We start from the raw sequence: 15,355 nt of genomic DNA, 5'->3' as shown, positions 1-15,355 counted from the left end.
TGTGGCCACATCAATATTCTAAAAAATAAGAATAATAGCTATCAGAGTCACAAAGAAGTGAAGGTTAAACTTATAAGACTATTCCTAATCAAGTCTTTAACATAAAGATTTCCATGACCATCTACTTAATTCCAGTCGTTGACATCCAGAGATCTGTTTCTGAGCCAACCATGTTGTGATTACTTAAATGGACATAAAATAAATTCTCTTTAGGAACTTTGGTACTGAAGATCACCTTCAACCCTGGTAGTTTTGAAAATTGTCAGGACTGCACCTGTCCATTTTGGTGGACCATCCATGATATACTGAAAATCTGCCAGGATTGAGCACTGGACTACCTGTTTCCATATAATCTCATCACTCTTCCATTTTTTCTAAGGCTGTATGCTAGTAATAGCTTCCTGTTAAATTTAATTTTTGTTAATGTATGAGGCACATCTATACTGTTCAGAGTATACAACTGTCTCTGCACTCAAGAAGCAATCCTGATGGAGATGAGTGACCATCTAGGGAGCGCATATTGAATCTGGATTGTCAGTGTTGGTGGCAAACAAACTACCTACTGTATTAGCTCATTAGCCCCACACAATAAAATTCTTAACTGTGTAAGTAGTTAGTAAAAATTACTTGAGAATCCTAAAAGTCTTCTCAAAGTTGTGATTTCTAGAGCTTAAAAATATAAAAGAAAATCTTTTTGTTTTAATGATCAGATGCTTGAATTTCATTGGTATCTTCTTTTTCTTTTGTGTATTTTTTTCTTCTTTTTATTTGAAGACAAAGATGCAAAGAAAGGACAAGGTGAAGTTACAGTGGGAAGGTAATCACACATAAACAGAATTCCCAAAAGAAATCCCCTTGCTGACACTTTAATTTTGAATTTTTAGCCAAAAAACCAGCTAAAAGATACACGAAGAAAGGCACCCCAAGACACATCCTAGTCACAATGATGAATCCCACAAATACAGATAGAATATAGAAAGAAGCCAGATAAAAAAAGGGAAATTACATTCAAAAGAGCATTCTTAAGATTGACAGCAGACATGTCACAGAAATTTTCAAGGTCAGAGTAGAGTCGTGGGATATTGTGAGAGGACTTTATGAAATGAATGATTCACCTAAAATACGGCCTCCAGCCCGACTCATGTTCAGGTTTGAAGGAAGTATACAAAGTTTTACAGAGAAGCAACAGCTCAGAAACTTTACAGATGCAAAACCAGCTTTAAAGGAAAAGCTGAAAGGTCTACTTTAAGACATCACAGACCAATAGACACACCAAACATATATACAAAGTTGACATTAAATACCATGATATCATCTCCCTCAACGTCAATAGACTAAATGCACCAGTTAAGAGACACAGAATGGATAAAAGGATCAAAATGATGAATCTAACTTTCTGCTGCCTACATGAAACACATGTGAATAGTCAAAACAAACATAGACTCAAAATGAAAGGCTTGAGGGAAATCATCCAAGCTAACATTACCCTTAAAAAGATGGCATGGCGGGCCCGGAGAGATAGCACAGCGGTGTTTGCCTTGCAAACAGCCCATCCAGGACCAAAGGTGATTGGTTCGAATCCCGGTGTCCCACATGGTCCCCCGTGCCTGCCAGGAGCTATTTCTGAGCAGACAGCCAGGAGTAACCCCTGAGCACCGCTGGGTGTGACCCCAAAACAAACAAACAAACAAAAGATGGCATGGCCATATTAAAATCAGATGACACAAACTTTAGACTCAGAAAAGTTGTAAGCGACAAAGATGGACACTTCTTACTAATCAAGGGATATGTGCAACAGGAAGAAATCACACTACTAAACATATATGCACCCAATAAGAGACCAGCAAGATATCTAATACAATTATTGATAAAATTGAATTAGGATATCAATAAACACAATAATTGTGGGAGACTTCACCATGTTGCTGTCAACACTTGATAGGTAAAACACACTGAAACCCAACAAAAATATACTAACCCTGAAAAAGAAAAATGGAAGAAAGATGCCTAGTAGATACATAGGACAATCCATCTACAGAAACATGGATATACATTCTTTTCAATGTACATGGGTTATTTTCCAGAATAGGCCACATATGTGCTGGCACATAAAACATACCTTCATAATATCAATAGGGTAGAAATTTTGAAGGCTACCTTTGCTTACCATAAGTCTCTGAAATTAGATGTGAACTACAAAGTAACACAGAAGATACTTTAACAACTGGACATTAAACGGCCTACAACTGAACAACCAGTGGGTCCGAGATGAAATAAAAAAGGAAATCAAAACTTTCCTGGAAACAATCAAATTGAAGACACAAAGTATCAGAATCTATGGGTCACAGCAAAAGTGGTACTAAGAGGAAAATTTATAGCTTTTCAAGCACACATCAGGAAGGAAAATGGGTCAAACCTGAATAGCTAAATGATGCAGCTTATAAAGTTAGAAAATGATCAACAAAGGGAACCAAAAATGGGTAGAGCATAAATCAATGAAGTAGAAACCCAAAAATCCATCTGAAAAATCAACTATGAGGTACCATTTCATGCCACAGAGATTGGTGCACATCACAAAGAATGAGAACAAGCAATGCTGTTGGGGATATGGAGAGAAAGAAACTCTTATTCGCTGCTAATGGGAGTGACATCTAGTCCAATATTTATGTAAGACGATGTAGAGATTCCTCAAAAACTGGAAATTGAGCTCCCATATTATCCAGCTACAATATAGTGGTCGGCAACCTGCGGCTCGCAAGCCACATGTGGCTCTTTACACTTTTAATTTGTCTCTTCTGTGTGCTGGGCAGCCACTCCTGGAGTCAGGACTCTGCTTCTAGCCTCTGTCAGTGTGTGCACTCTGTGGCTCTCAAAATAAATTTCAATCGTGGTTTTGGCGAGATTTGGCTCAGTTGAAAAAAAAAAAGGTTGCTGACCAGTGAGCTATACAACTCCTAGGGAGATACCCTAAGAACACAAGAATACAATACAAAAACCCCTTCCTCACACCTATATTTATTGCAGCACTATTCACAATAGCCAGACTTTGGAAACAACCAAGCTGCCCTTCAACTGATGAATGGCTAAAGAAATTGTGGTACATATACACAATGGAACATTATGAAGCCGTCCGAAGAGATTAAGTCATGCAATTTTCCTATACATGAATGTACATGGAATCTATTATGCTGAGTGAGATAAGTCAGAGGGGGAGCGATAGATACATAATAGTATCACATCTATTGGTTTTAAGAAAAATAAAAAACAGTTTTGTAATAATTCTCAGAGACAATATAGATGAGGGCTGAAAGGTCCAGCTTATGATATGAAGCTAACCACAAAAAGTGGTGAATACAATTAGAGATATAACTACACTGACAACTAACATAACAATGTGAATGAATGAGGGAAGTAGAAAGTCTCAAATACAGGTGGGGGGTGGTAGGGAGGTGGGAGATTTGGAGCATTGGTGATGGGAATGTTGCACTGGTGAACGGGGGTGTTCTTTATATGACTGAAACTCAACTACAATCATGTTTGTAATCAAATTGTATAAATAAATATATTAAATATATTTATTAATAAATTTATATTTTATCTTCATTTCTCTAAAAATAAGAAATCCTAAAGACTTAAAATATATTTTTATTTGTTATGAGACATTTCAAAAAACAAACTGCTGTGAATAAATACTTTAGTGATGGCTTCTAAAATTTAATATTTTATTACTACATTCACCAATTTTAGAGTGCTTTTTTTTTTTTTTTTTTTTGGTTTTTGGGCCACACCCGGTAACGCTCAGGGGTTACTCCTGGCTATGTGCTCAGAAGTTGCTCCTGGCTTGGGGGACCATATGGGACACCGGGGGATCGAACCGCGGTCCGTCCAAGGCTAGCGCAGGCAAGGCAGGCACCTTACCTGTAGCGCCACCGCCCGGCCCCTAGAGTGCTTTTAATTACAAGTGAACCATTTGATCTAAGATTAATTTATAATAGGAATATTTAATTGGTGAATTATGAGTTCTGAGGACCTCTCATTTACATGATGAAATGACTAATATTCAAATTAAATGTAAAATATAGTATATGGTGGAATAAAACTGAGCTTCAGAGGCATGACACTCAGTATGATATAAAGAGCATTATATTTCACTTTTAGTTTTTGGCTTTTTTATTTATTTAGGTTTTTGGGCTACACTTTGGATGCTTAGGGGTTTACTCCTAGCTAGGCACTCAGAAATTGCTCCTGACTTGGAGGACCATATGGGAGGCTGGGGGATTGAACCGTGGTCTGCCCTTGGCTAGCACAGGCACCACTCCAGCGCCCAATTTTTCCCTTTCTTTTTATCTGAGTTTCGGCATTTTTTCTTTTTCTAGTTTGTATCCAGAAATCATGCTGTGAATTTCATAGAGTTCTCCTCAGAGAATACTTTTGCCAATTGAACTTTTCTAAATATCAAAACATGAATTCACTGACATCTATAGTTCATGCATTTCCCCTTTTGCTCCCTTATAACTATTTATCTTTTGTGAAGTTAGATGTAATACATAAATATGAATTTATCATCCCAAAATATTTAAAACAGAAAAATGGTGGATTATATTTATTATACATTTTATATTCTTTATTTTTAAATATTTAAATTCAAAAAGACCAAATACTGTTCTCACAAGTACACAAAATTTTTGTTGTAAAATTACTGTTACATATAATAAAAAATTTTAAAAGTATTAATTGTGCACTTATGTACATTTTATTAACTTATTTGTTAAGCATAGAATTTTATATTTGGTATCTCTTTTGTACTATTCATTAGTTTCTTAAAAATACTCATTTTAAGGTGATGGTTGATAAAAATTTATCAGAAAAGAGTTTATTTATATAGCATTGTCTTTATTGCTTTTTAAGGGCACTAAAAAAGATGTAAAATATTTAGAGAGAAGTAATTATGCAAAATCTTTGCTTACTAGTTTAAAGAGCCAAGACAATATAAAAACAGTATAAGGTATAAAAGACGATTATGTGATAAAAACTGGGGTGCAGAATGAACAGAAACATTGCCACAGCCTAGTATGTAGTGAGAAAAAAGTCAGCAAAATTGCTCTCCAAATTATTTTACCCATGTTTAAATTACTTAATTTGTGTTTCACAAACTAGAAATATCTGGGTCTGCAGATCTTCAGAGTATCACAGAATAGGATAGGAAAGGACAGTGGATCTGAAAGAAGACAATAGTTAAAAGAAGAAAATAGTTAATATACAACATCTTAGCTACATTTGTTGCCATAAAATAGCCACATACATCAGGCTAAATACTAGCTTTTATCATAAAATTGACTGAATAAAAGCTCTTGAGGTCAAAGGATGCTCTGCTCATTTGTATATTGAGTATCTTTTGTTATCTAAATTAATATCCACATGTTGAAATATTATATTTTATTGAACCTTTATTTTATTAGGATAATTGCTCTAACCTCTTTAATTTTCTAGTCTGCCAAAAGTTTGGTCTATATTTAGACCTAGATCACCTTTAACTTTATCTATAAAATTTCTGGGTTGGAAAGAGGAAATTATATTTATATAATTTGTGATATCATTGTGATAGCTCAATTTGATTCCCAATCCATATAGCCTCAGAAGAATCACCAAATGTATCCTGGATGTACCAGAACACTGGCAGGGTAGCTTTCCTTACCTCCACTACCATAGGAAACTGACAGTACAGCATCATTTGGCCCAAGCCTTGGCCTATTGGTTAATGGATAAAGTAGCATAAGAAGAGGTCCCCAGGTCACCTTTGAAAAACAAGTATACCTCTCCATTTAAAACAGTTGAAGGTGGTCTGGATTATAAAACAAATGTAGAACACTTAGTGTTGTTCTTGGCATATTACAGAATTTTTAATAACTGGGTTATTGTTTTTAGCTTACATTGAGGAATTCTACAAAATATGTATTGTAAACAAAATTAACTTATGTCTTATAATTGAAATGCTTATAGAAAGGCATAGGAAATGATCTCACATTTCAACATATATATTTATTTAAAATTTTAATGTATTTGTAAATTTATTTTTATCCATCAGGTTTAGTCTGCATATTTTACCGTAGTTTCCTTCATTCAGTTTTAGGTCACAAAAATCCTTCAGCTGTGAGAATGCTCCCAATTTGAAAATCTGTCCTATTTTTATTATTTAGTATATTTAGCCTTAACTATACAATATATTATTTTGTTTTGCTATCTTTATTTCTAAAACCTCTCATACAATTTAGTCACAAAAATAAATAAAATCTTATTTTCTATGCTTAAGATTTAGATCTGTTCATATTTAGAAAGACATATATCTCTTTGCATTCATCTTACTGTGACTATTTTCATTAATCAGTATTTGTCAGATTGAGTTAGATATTCATTCTTTAATGACATTAATTTATATTTTTATAGTGCTCCTAAATAAATTAAATGGAAATAAATATTTTAAGTAGATTGGAATAAATTTTATTGTTGTTTTTATATGGAGTTCCATTTTTGTTCTAAATTTAAAAACTGGATCCAATATCATTAAGAATATTCTAAAGTGTTGAATGCTGTTTTTCTAAAAGTGCATATAGCTTCAAGTTTTTCTTAGAATTAATGATGAAAAATGTGACAAACTTTTTTTTTTTTTTTTTTTGGTTTTTGGGCCACACCCTGTGACGCTCAGGGGTTACTCCTGGCTATGCGCTCAGAAGTTGCTCCTGGCTTCTTGGGGGACCATATGGGACGCCGGGGGATCGAACCGCGGTCCGTCCTAGGCTAGCGCAGGCAAGGCAGGCACCTTACCTCCAGCGCCACCGCCCGGCCCCTTTTTGTTTGTTTTTGGATCACACCCTGTGACACTCCTAGCTTGGGGGATCATATGGGACGCCAGGGGTTCAACTGAGGTCTGTCTTAGGCAGACACCTTACCACTTGTGCCACTGCTCCATCCCCAAATGTGACAAACTGTTAATGTTTTTTAGGTTTTTTTTTAAAATAAAAGATTATACATGATCCAAGAATGTATATAAGAACTAGTTACCTACATTTTAAATTTATATTCAGGTGATCATTTATTTAAACTAAGCATTTTTATCATTCAGTACTTACTCCAAGTTCTGTACTCAGGAATCCTTCTTGTGGTAACCTGGGATCACATATGAGGCCATGAATTGGATTTGGCTAGCTCTGTAAGAATCTCTTTACTCACCTTACTGTGTCGTCTCTAAACAAAACTCTTCTTTTTTATGGAACATTTGATACATTTTTTATTTTTAAATGTGACTTTTAAAATGTGTTCATTTTTAAATAATAGTAAATTGCATTTATCAAAACAATTTTGTTTTAAAATGTCATATTAACAAACATTTTAAATTGTAGTAAACAATCATCTGTCCAGAGAGAAATCTACACTTTATTGTTCACAATTGCTAAATAGGTTTGGATTATGGATATTTAATGGCTTTCTTAAGTCATAATTTAAAACAGTCGTTTGAAATAGGATTCACATGAGGGAGGAATATAGCATGTAGGGCACTCTCTTTGCAGGCAGCGAACTTGGGTTCTATCTCCGGCATTCCAGTTGGTCTCTGGAGCCCACCAGAAGTGATTCCTGAGCACTGAACCAGGAAGTGACATCTGAACATATTCAAGAGTGGCCCCAAAGACAAACAACTACAACAAAATGAAATAAGCTACAAAGAATATTTTAGTAGATTTGCCTCTTTATTATCTCTTAGACCATTAGTTTGTTAAGCAGTTTACATATGGTGAAGATATCGAAACTATCTAAGATATGGAAGATATTTGAAATTAATTGCTTAAGAACATAGCTGTCTTATCTATGAGCAAATCTCAAAAGAGTGACATGCAAAAAATGTTTTGTTTTAGCAACAATGCAAAAAATATTGATTTTTCTCTAAAAGTATGTCATTTTCCATTTTGTATCAAGGCACTCTAAATCCTTTTATCATCATAGAAGTAGAAACTAAAGTACATTAAGTGCACTTTCTGTTCTGTGGTATAATTTTCTTGAAAATATTAGAACTTAGATTTAGAATAATTATTATACTTCATGCACACTTTTGTGAATTTGCTACTTATTTATTTCATGAAGTCACATAACTTTTCAGTTCCTGTAAATAGCAACATCTATTTTGTCTCTTAAGAGTAAATGAAAAATTAAGGTGCTAAATAAAAATAATTTTATATAAAGATAAAATAAACAACAGATTTATTTTTGTCTTTGTGATGAAAAATTAAATTTTTCAGTAGAAACTTGAAGAGAAAATTAAATATGTAATATTTAATATTTTGTATTTACATATTTAAAATAACTTTCACAGTGGATTATGTAAATGGTTTACATTCTTGAAAAGATTTCATCTCTAAAATATATAAGAAAACTGCAAAAAAAGAAATCACTGACAGTAATATTTTATAACATTTTTTATTACTTGTTTATAATATAGTATTGTTTATAGTATTCTAAAGCAGAAATTGCTAATATTTTTTATTTCTTGGGAGTTAAAATTTAGGATTTCTATGTTCATAAATATGTCAAAGAATTCTTTAAGTTGATATGAATTGGAAAAATATTTAAGTTTCTCAGATTATTTTTAAATCAACTGTCAATCACTTATTATTATTATTATTATTATTATTATTATTATTATTATTTTGGTTTTTGGGTCACATACAGCATCGCTCAGGGTTTACTCCTAGTTATATGCTCAGAAAATGCTCCTGGCAGGCTCCGGGTACCATATGGGATGCCAGGATTCAAACCACCTTCCTTCTGAATGCAAGGCAAATGCCCTACCTCCATGCTATCTCTCTGGTCCCAAAGTCTGATGCTCTGATTGAACTCAAGCAGTTATTTTTATCAGTATATTATTGTCTCATTTTGCTGAAAATACAATGTATTTTATATTAATAATCAGAAATGTATTTTCAAGGGTTTATAGTTTTATGTCCTTTCATTATATAAACATACTTAGATAAATGGTGCATTTTTATGATTGTTGCTTGTATTTATTTGTATTTTGGCCTACTCCTTACTGTGCACTGGGCTTACTCCTGGCTTTCATTTAGAAACTACACTATAGTGTGATTAGAAAGCATATGAGGTGCTGGACATTGAATCCTGGTTGGTTTCATGCATGGGATGGTCCTTACCTGCCGTAATATCAAGCCCTGTATCTTTTATATTTTTAACCATCAATGATATTGTCTTCATCTAATTTAGTCCCTTAATCCATTATATAATTTTGCCTTTTGATACATTTTATCATTGGAACATCACTTATTCACTAATAAATTTACTTTAATTATTAGAACACCTACTTAAATGTAGAAGACCTGCTCAGTACATGTGACAGGGAAACTTTCAGTAAACACAGCAAATGAAGGTTTGTGAGGGTTAACTATGCAGTTCTGACACAATTGCCTAATCTATACTATCAATCTTCTCGACTCACAGTTTCACAGATCTTATGCATGACCATGCATGCTGTAAGATGGAATGATCCAGGGTTGCCTCCTACAATTATGTGGGCATTTTTGCATATGGATTTGGATTCTCCCTCTCCCACTCTCTCTTAGATCACAACTAGGAATGTTTAAGGGCTATTCTTGGTTCAGTGGAGTGACCTTCGGTAAATTCAAGTCAGTCACATTTAATCTCTATATTATTTTTCTGGCCCCTAAATTACATTTTTTGCCTTCCTCTCCATTGTATTTTTTTAATTTTTATTGTGGTAAAGGTGAATTACAAATCTTTCACAGTAATATTTAGGGCACATAGTGACAACGAATGAGGAGCATTCCCACCACCAGTGTTGTCCTCTCTCCATCCCTGTTCCCAACATGCATCCCACATATCCTCCTTTACCCCGTAATGCTATTGGAACTGTTCCCCACTTGTATAGCTTGTTGTATCAGTTCTGATGTCGTTCACTTTGGATTTGGTATACAAGTCTGATAATTTTTTATTTCCACCAAATGAACATATGAATGTCTGGTCTTGGTACCATGGTGGGGGGCAAACAAAAAAGAGAAAAACTAGGAGTTCATCTAGGTGTTATAATTATCCATTAGAAGAAGGAAAGGAAACAAGAAGAAAAAGGAAACAAAACAATACAAAAACAAAAAGCAATAAGGGAGTAGCAACAAAAGTACAAAAAGAATAAATTGAAAATCAAAACCATCAGCTATGGCAAAAAACCAAAAGTAAAAACAAACAACAACAACAAAAACAAACAAAAACAGACCAGCAGCTTCTTAAAAAAGGGTTGTGTTTCTTTTTCCTTATTTATTATTATTATTACTACTATTATAATTATTTTTGCATAGGCACAGTAAATATTAGGGAAATTAGAACGGGAATTCCCTTGGCCTAAAAGATACAGGGTTTCTCCGCCCTTGAAGCATACTGCCATGGGAACAACTACAGGCTCCATACTGACTCTTTTACAACATCTCAAGGTCTTTTTTATCATGCCCAGAAACTTTCCACTCAGATTCATGTGATGACATCTGCCTCTTTAACTGGAGCTCTTGTTATTTGTGTAGGTCATAGGGTGAGGCTAAGAGAGAGTTTTTCTTTATGGTCCTAGTTCTGTTTCATTACTGTTGTTGTAATCAGTCTTCTGTAATTAGTGGTCTTGGTTTTTCTCTCCATTGTATTTTGTGGCTTTAGAATTAATAATTAGAATTTATAATTTACACTTAGATTTCATAATTCACAATTATCATTGAGATTTTTTATTTTTATATATCTCTAGTAAAGAAGGGGAAGTAATAAAGAGAATGCAAGTCACAAATAATATTATAAGAAATGTAGGCCAACCCAGTCTCAAAGGACCTTACCTCTGCAAGGTGTTAATCTCAAAAATGAATAAGTCTACGACCATACCACATGAACATGCCTGATCTCATCTGATTTCAGAAGCTAAGCAGGGTCGGGCCTGGTTATTACTTGGATGGGAGACCATCCTGGGAATACTGGGTGCTGTAGGCTTAAAAAATAAAACTAAATAAATAAATAAATGAAACAAAAAAAAGCCACATTCATTACTAGTCTCTGGTTACACACATAATTTGTATTTACTTGAAATCTATCCACAGTCTTAGGACCCAGCATTACATCCCCAACTCTGTTTGAGCCAACATGAAGGGCAATTTACCCTCATCTTTATATTCTATAAGCATTATAGCACTACATATTTTACTTTCTCAGCTCAATGAACCAATATTAATATTAACCACTAGGGCTTCTGGATTGGAGGACTGGTGGACTTCTGAACTGGTGGACCATTTCTGAACCTACAGTTTCTTGCATCTTTTTGGCAAGTTATCTGGTAAACTGCTGAGGTTTCCATTTGATTTATAGGTAATGTATGCTTTAGAGGGATATATTTTTTATAATATTTTTATTTAAATACCTTGGTTACAAACATGATTGTGGTTGGGTTTCAGTCATATAAGATGACACCCTCCATCACCAGTGTAACATTCCCATCACCAATGACCCAAATATCCCTCCTCCCCTCCCTGCCCTCACCTGTACTCTAGACAGGCTTTCTATTTCCCTCATATATTCTCATTGTTAGGATAATTCGCAATGTAGTTATTTTTCTAACTAAATTCATCACTCTTTGTGGTGAAGATCATGAGGTCAGCTGTAACATCCAGTCCTCTCCACTTTTGTCTCTGAAAATTGTTGAGACATGTCTTTCATGTCTTAAAACCCATAGATGAGTGAGACCATTCTTCGTCTTTGTCTTTCTCTCTGACTTATTTCACTCAGCATAATAGATTCCATGTACATCCATGTATAGGAAAATTTCATAACTTCAGCTCTCCTAACGGCTGCATAATATTTCATTGTGTATATATACCACAGTTTCTTTAGCCATTCATCTGTTGAAGGGCATCTTGGCTATTTCCAAAGTCTTGCTATGGTAAATAGTGCTACAATAAATATAGGTGTAAGGAAGGTGTTTTTGTATTGTATTTTTGTGTTCCTAGGATATATTCCTAGGAGTGGTATAGCTGGGTCGAATGGGAGCTCAATTTCCAGATTTTGGATGAATCTCCATATCGCTCTCCAGAAAGGTTGAACTAGACGACATTCCCACCAGCAGTGGATAAGAGTTCCTGTCTCACCGCATCCCCACCAACACTGCTTGTTCTCATTCTTTGTGATGTGTGCCAATCTCTAGGGTGTGAGGTGGTACCTCATAGTTGTTTTGATTTACATCTCCCTGATGATTAGTGATGTGGAGCATTTTTTCATATGCCTTTTGGCCATTTGTATTTCTTCTTTGTCAAAGTGTCTGTCCATTTCTTCTTCCCATTTTTTGATGGGATTAGATGTTTTTTTTCTGTAGAGTTCTGTCAGTTACTTGTATATTTTGGATATTAGCCCCTTATCTGAGAGTATTGGGTGAATAGTTTCTCCCACTCAGTGGGTGGCTCTTGTATCCTGGGCGCTATTTCTTTTGAGGTGCAGAAGCTTCTCAGTTTAATATATTCCCATCTGTTAATCTCTGCTTTCACTTGCTTGGAGAGTGTCATTTCCTCCTTGAAGATGTCTTTAGTCTCAATGTCATAAACTGTTATACCTATGTGTTGTTCTATATACCTTATGGTTTCAGGTCTGATATCGAGGTCTTTAATCCATTTGGATTTTACCTTCGTACATGATGCTACCTGGGGGTCTAAGTTCACTTTTTTGCAAGTGGCTATCCAGTTGTGCCAAGACCACTTGTTGAAGAGGCTTTCTTTGCTTTAGGACTTATTGCTCCTTTATCAAAGATTAGATGATTTTATGTTTGGAGAAGAGGGATATATTAATCATTAAATTCTATTCATATACATGGTAGTATCTGCTTGGCTTATTTTAAAAATAATTTTAAGAAAAGTGATTAAAAAACCAGTTGGAGTATATAATAATGACTAAATATGTGATAATACTGCATCTTTGCCAAATTAGCCCTGAGTGCATATAGAAAAAATTAAAAAATGAAAATTGTTTAGCTCATATTCATCTTAAGCAAGCAAACATTGCTATAATAATGATATCAAATAGATATATATTAGAGTAGTAGGCATGATCCTAGGTGGAAATAAATGTATCAGTAATTTCAAATAAAATTAGAGCTAACAAAAATTAAATGTGGAGAATATAAAATATTACACAATATAAGTAGAAATGTTGCATGTAAGTGAAGTTGCAGGAAATGTGAAGGATCTATATTCTAATAGAGCAAATATGGCAAAGGACTTTAGAGTTAAAAGACTTTGTTTCTCATTTCACAACAGTCATTGTAAACATAGGCCTTTTTTTTTTTTTTTTTTTGGTTTTTGGTCCACACCCGGCGGTGCTCAGGGGTTATTCCTGGCTGTCTGCTCAGAAATAGCTCCTGGCAGGCTCGGGGGACCATATGGGACACCGGGATTTGAACCAACCACTTTGGTCCTGGATCGGCTGCTTGCAAGGCAAACGCCGCTGTGCTATCTCTCCGGGCCCCAACATAGGCCTTTTTAATGAGTTTACCAGGTCTTCAAGTTTATCAATTGTTCACACTATTGAAATCACTTTATATGATTGCCATTGGAAGGGAACTTTGTGCTGGAAGATAAGAAAATTAATTGTGTGTGATTAAAAATTTTTAGTAGATATAATGTTGGACACAAATAATATCATGATGCTAAAATAATAATGGTGTAAACACTAGTAAATAAATATATATTTGAGTTGTACTAGTTTTTATTATTGTGCAAAGATATATTATTAAAACATCTTAATAATTGTTTGAATAAAAATATTAATGATAAAAATAGATGACTTAAAAGTATTAAATCCATCAAAATAAGTCACTACAAAGCTCAAATTAATGAAGTCAAAATACTTGATAAATATATAATAAACTCTGGGACCATAAATAAAATAACTAAAATTTAGAAAGATGGAAATCATCAATAAGCATTTCAGGAGAAGTAAATAGCCAAGTAAAACCTTTGTTATGCTTACATAGATTCATTGATTACTTTCACAAATAATGCTTCAAGTTCAAATATTAATTTCTGAATTCTACTAATATTTTTTCATGTGTCTTTAGTTTAGTTATTTCTTTTTTTGAAACTTTTATCTTCATGTAAACATCTTGTTTACATATATGATTGTGATTAGGTTTCAGTTATGTAAAGAACACCCCCTTCACCAGTGCAACATTCTCACCACCAATGTCCCAAATCTCCCTCCATCCCACCACATCCCCACCTGTACTCCAGACAGGCTTTCCAGTTCCCTCATTCATTCACATGATTATGGTAGTTCTCAGTGTAGTTATTTCTATAACTGCCCTCACCACTCTTTGTGGTGAGCTTCAGGAAGTGAGCTGGAATTCCAGCCCTCCTCTCATTGTCTCTGAGGACTGTTTCAAAAATAACTTTTATTTTTCTTAAAACCCATAGATGAGTGAGACTATTCTGCATCTCTCTCCCTCTGACTTATTTCACTCAGCATGATAAATTCCATGTACATCCATGTATAGGAAAATTTCATGACTTCATCTCTTCTGACGGCTGCATAATATTCCGTTGTGTATATGTACCACAGTTTCTTTAGCCATTCTTCTGTTGAAGGGCATCTTGATTGTTTCCAGAGCCTGGCTATTGTGAATAGTGCTGCAATAAATATAGGTTTGAGGAAGGGGTTTTTGTTTTGTATTCTTGTGTTCTTAGGGTATATCCCTAGGAGTGGAATAGCTGGGTCGAATGGGAACTAAATTTCCAGATTTTGGAGGAAACTCCATATCGCTTTTCATAGAGGTTGGACTAGATGGCATTCCCACAAGCAGTGGATAAGAATTACTTTCTCTCCACATACCCGCCAACACTGATTGTTCTCATTTTTTGTGATGTGCGCCAATCTCTGTGGTGTGAGGAGGTATCTCATCATTGTTTTGATTTGTATCTCCCTGATGATTATTGATGAGGAGCATTTTTTCATGTGCCTTTTGGCCATTTGTATTTCTTTTTTATCAAAGTGTCTGTTCATTTCTTCTCCCCATTTTTTGATGGGATTAGATGTTTTTTTTTTTTTTGTAAAGTTCTGTCAGTGCCTTGTATATTTTGGATATTAGCCCCTTATCTGATGGATGTTGGGTGAATAGTTTCTCCCACTTGGTGGGTGACTTGTATCTTGGGCACTATTTCCTTCGAGGTGCAGAAGCTTCTTAGTTTAATGTACTCCCATCTGTAGATCTCTTCTTCCACTTGTTTGGAAAGTGCACTTTCCTCCTTGAAGATGCCTTTAGTCTCAATATCAT

At 34.5% G+C, this 15,355-nt stretch overlaps 1 protein-coding gene and 1 pseudogene across 1 annotated transcript in view; both read left to right on the top strand.

Annotated features, from left to right (window-relative positions):
* The window catches only part of KHDRBS2 (KH RNA binding domain containing, signal transduction associated 2), a 412,537-nt gene that overhangs the window by 142,948 nt on the left and 254,234 nt on the right, over positions 1-15,355 (top strand). The gene's annotated exons all lie outside the window — the stretch shown is intronic.
* Positions 10,919-11,037, top strand: LOC126015053 (uncharacterized; annotated as a pseudogene).

Source organism: Suncus etruscus, chromosome 7, assembly GCF_024139225.1.
Source record: "Suncus etruscus isolate mSunEtr1 chromosome 7, mSunEtr1.pri.cur, whole genome shotgun sequence".
Classification (NCBI taxonomy): domain Eukaryota; kingdom Metazoa; phylum Chordata; class Mammalia; order Eulipotyphla; family Soricidae; genus Suncus; species Suncus etruscus.
The sequence above is the reverse complement of the archived record's forward strand: the minus strand, read 5'-3'. Positions and strand labels throughout refer to the sequence as shown.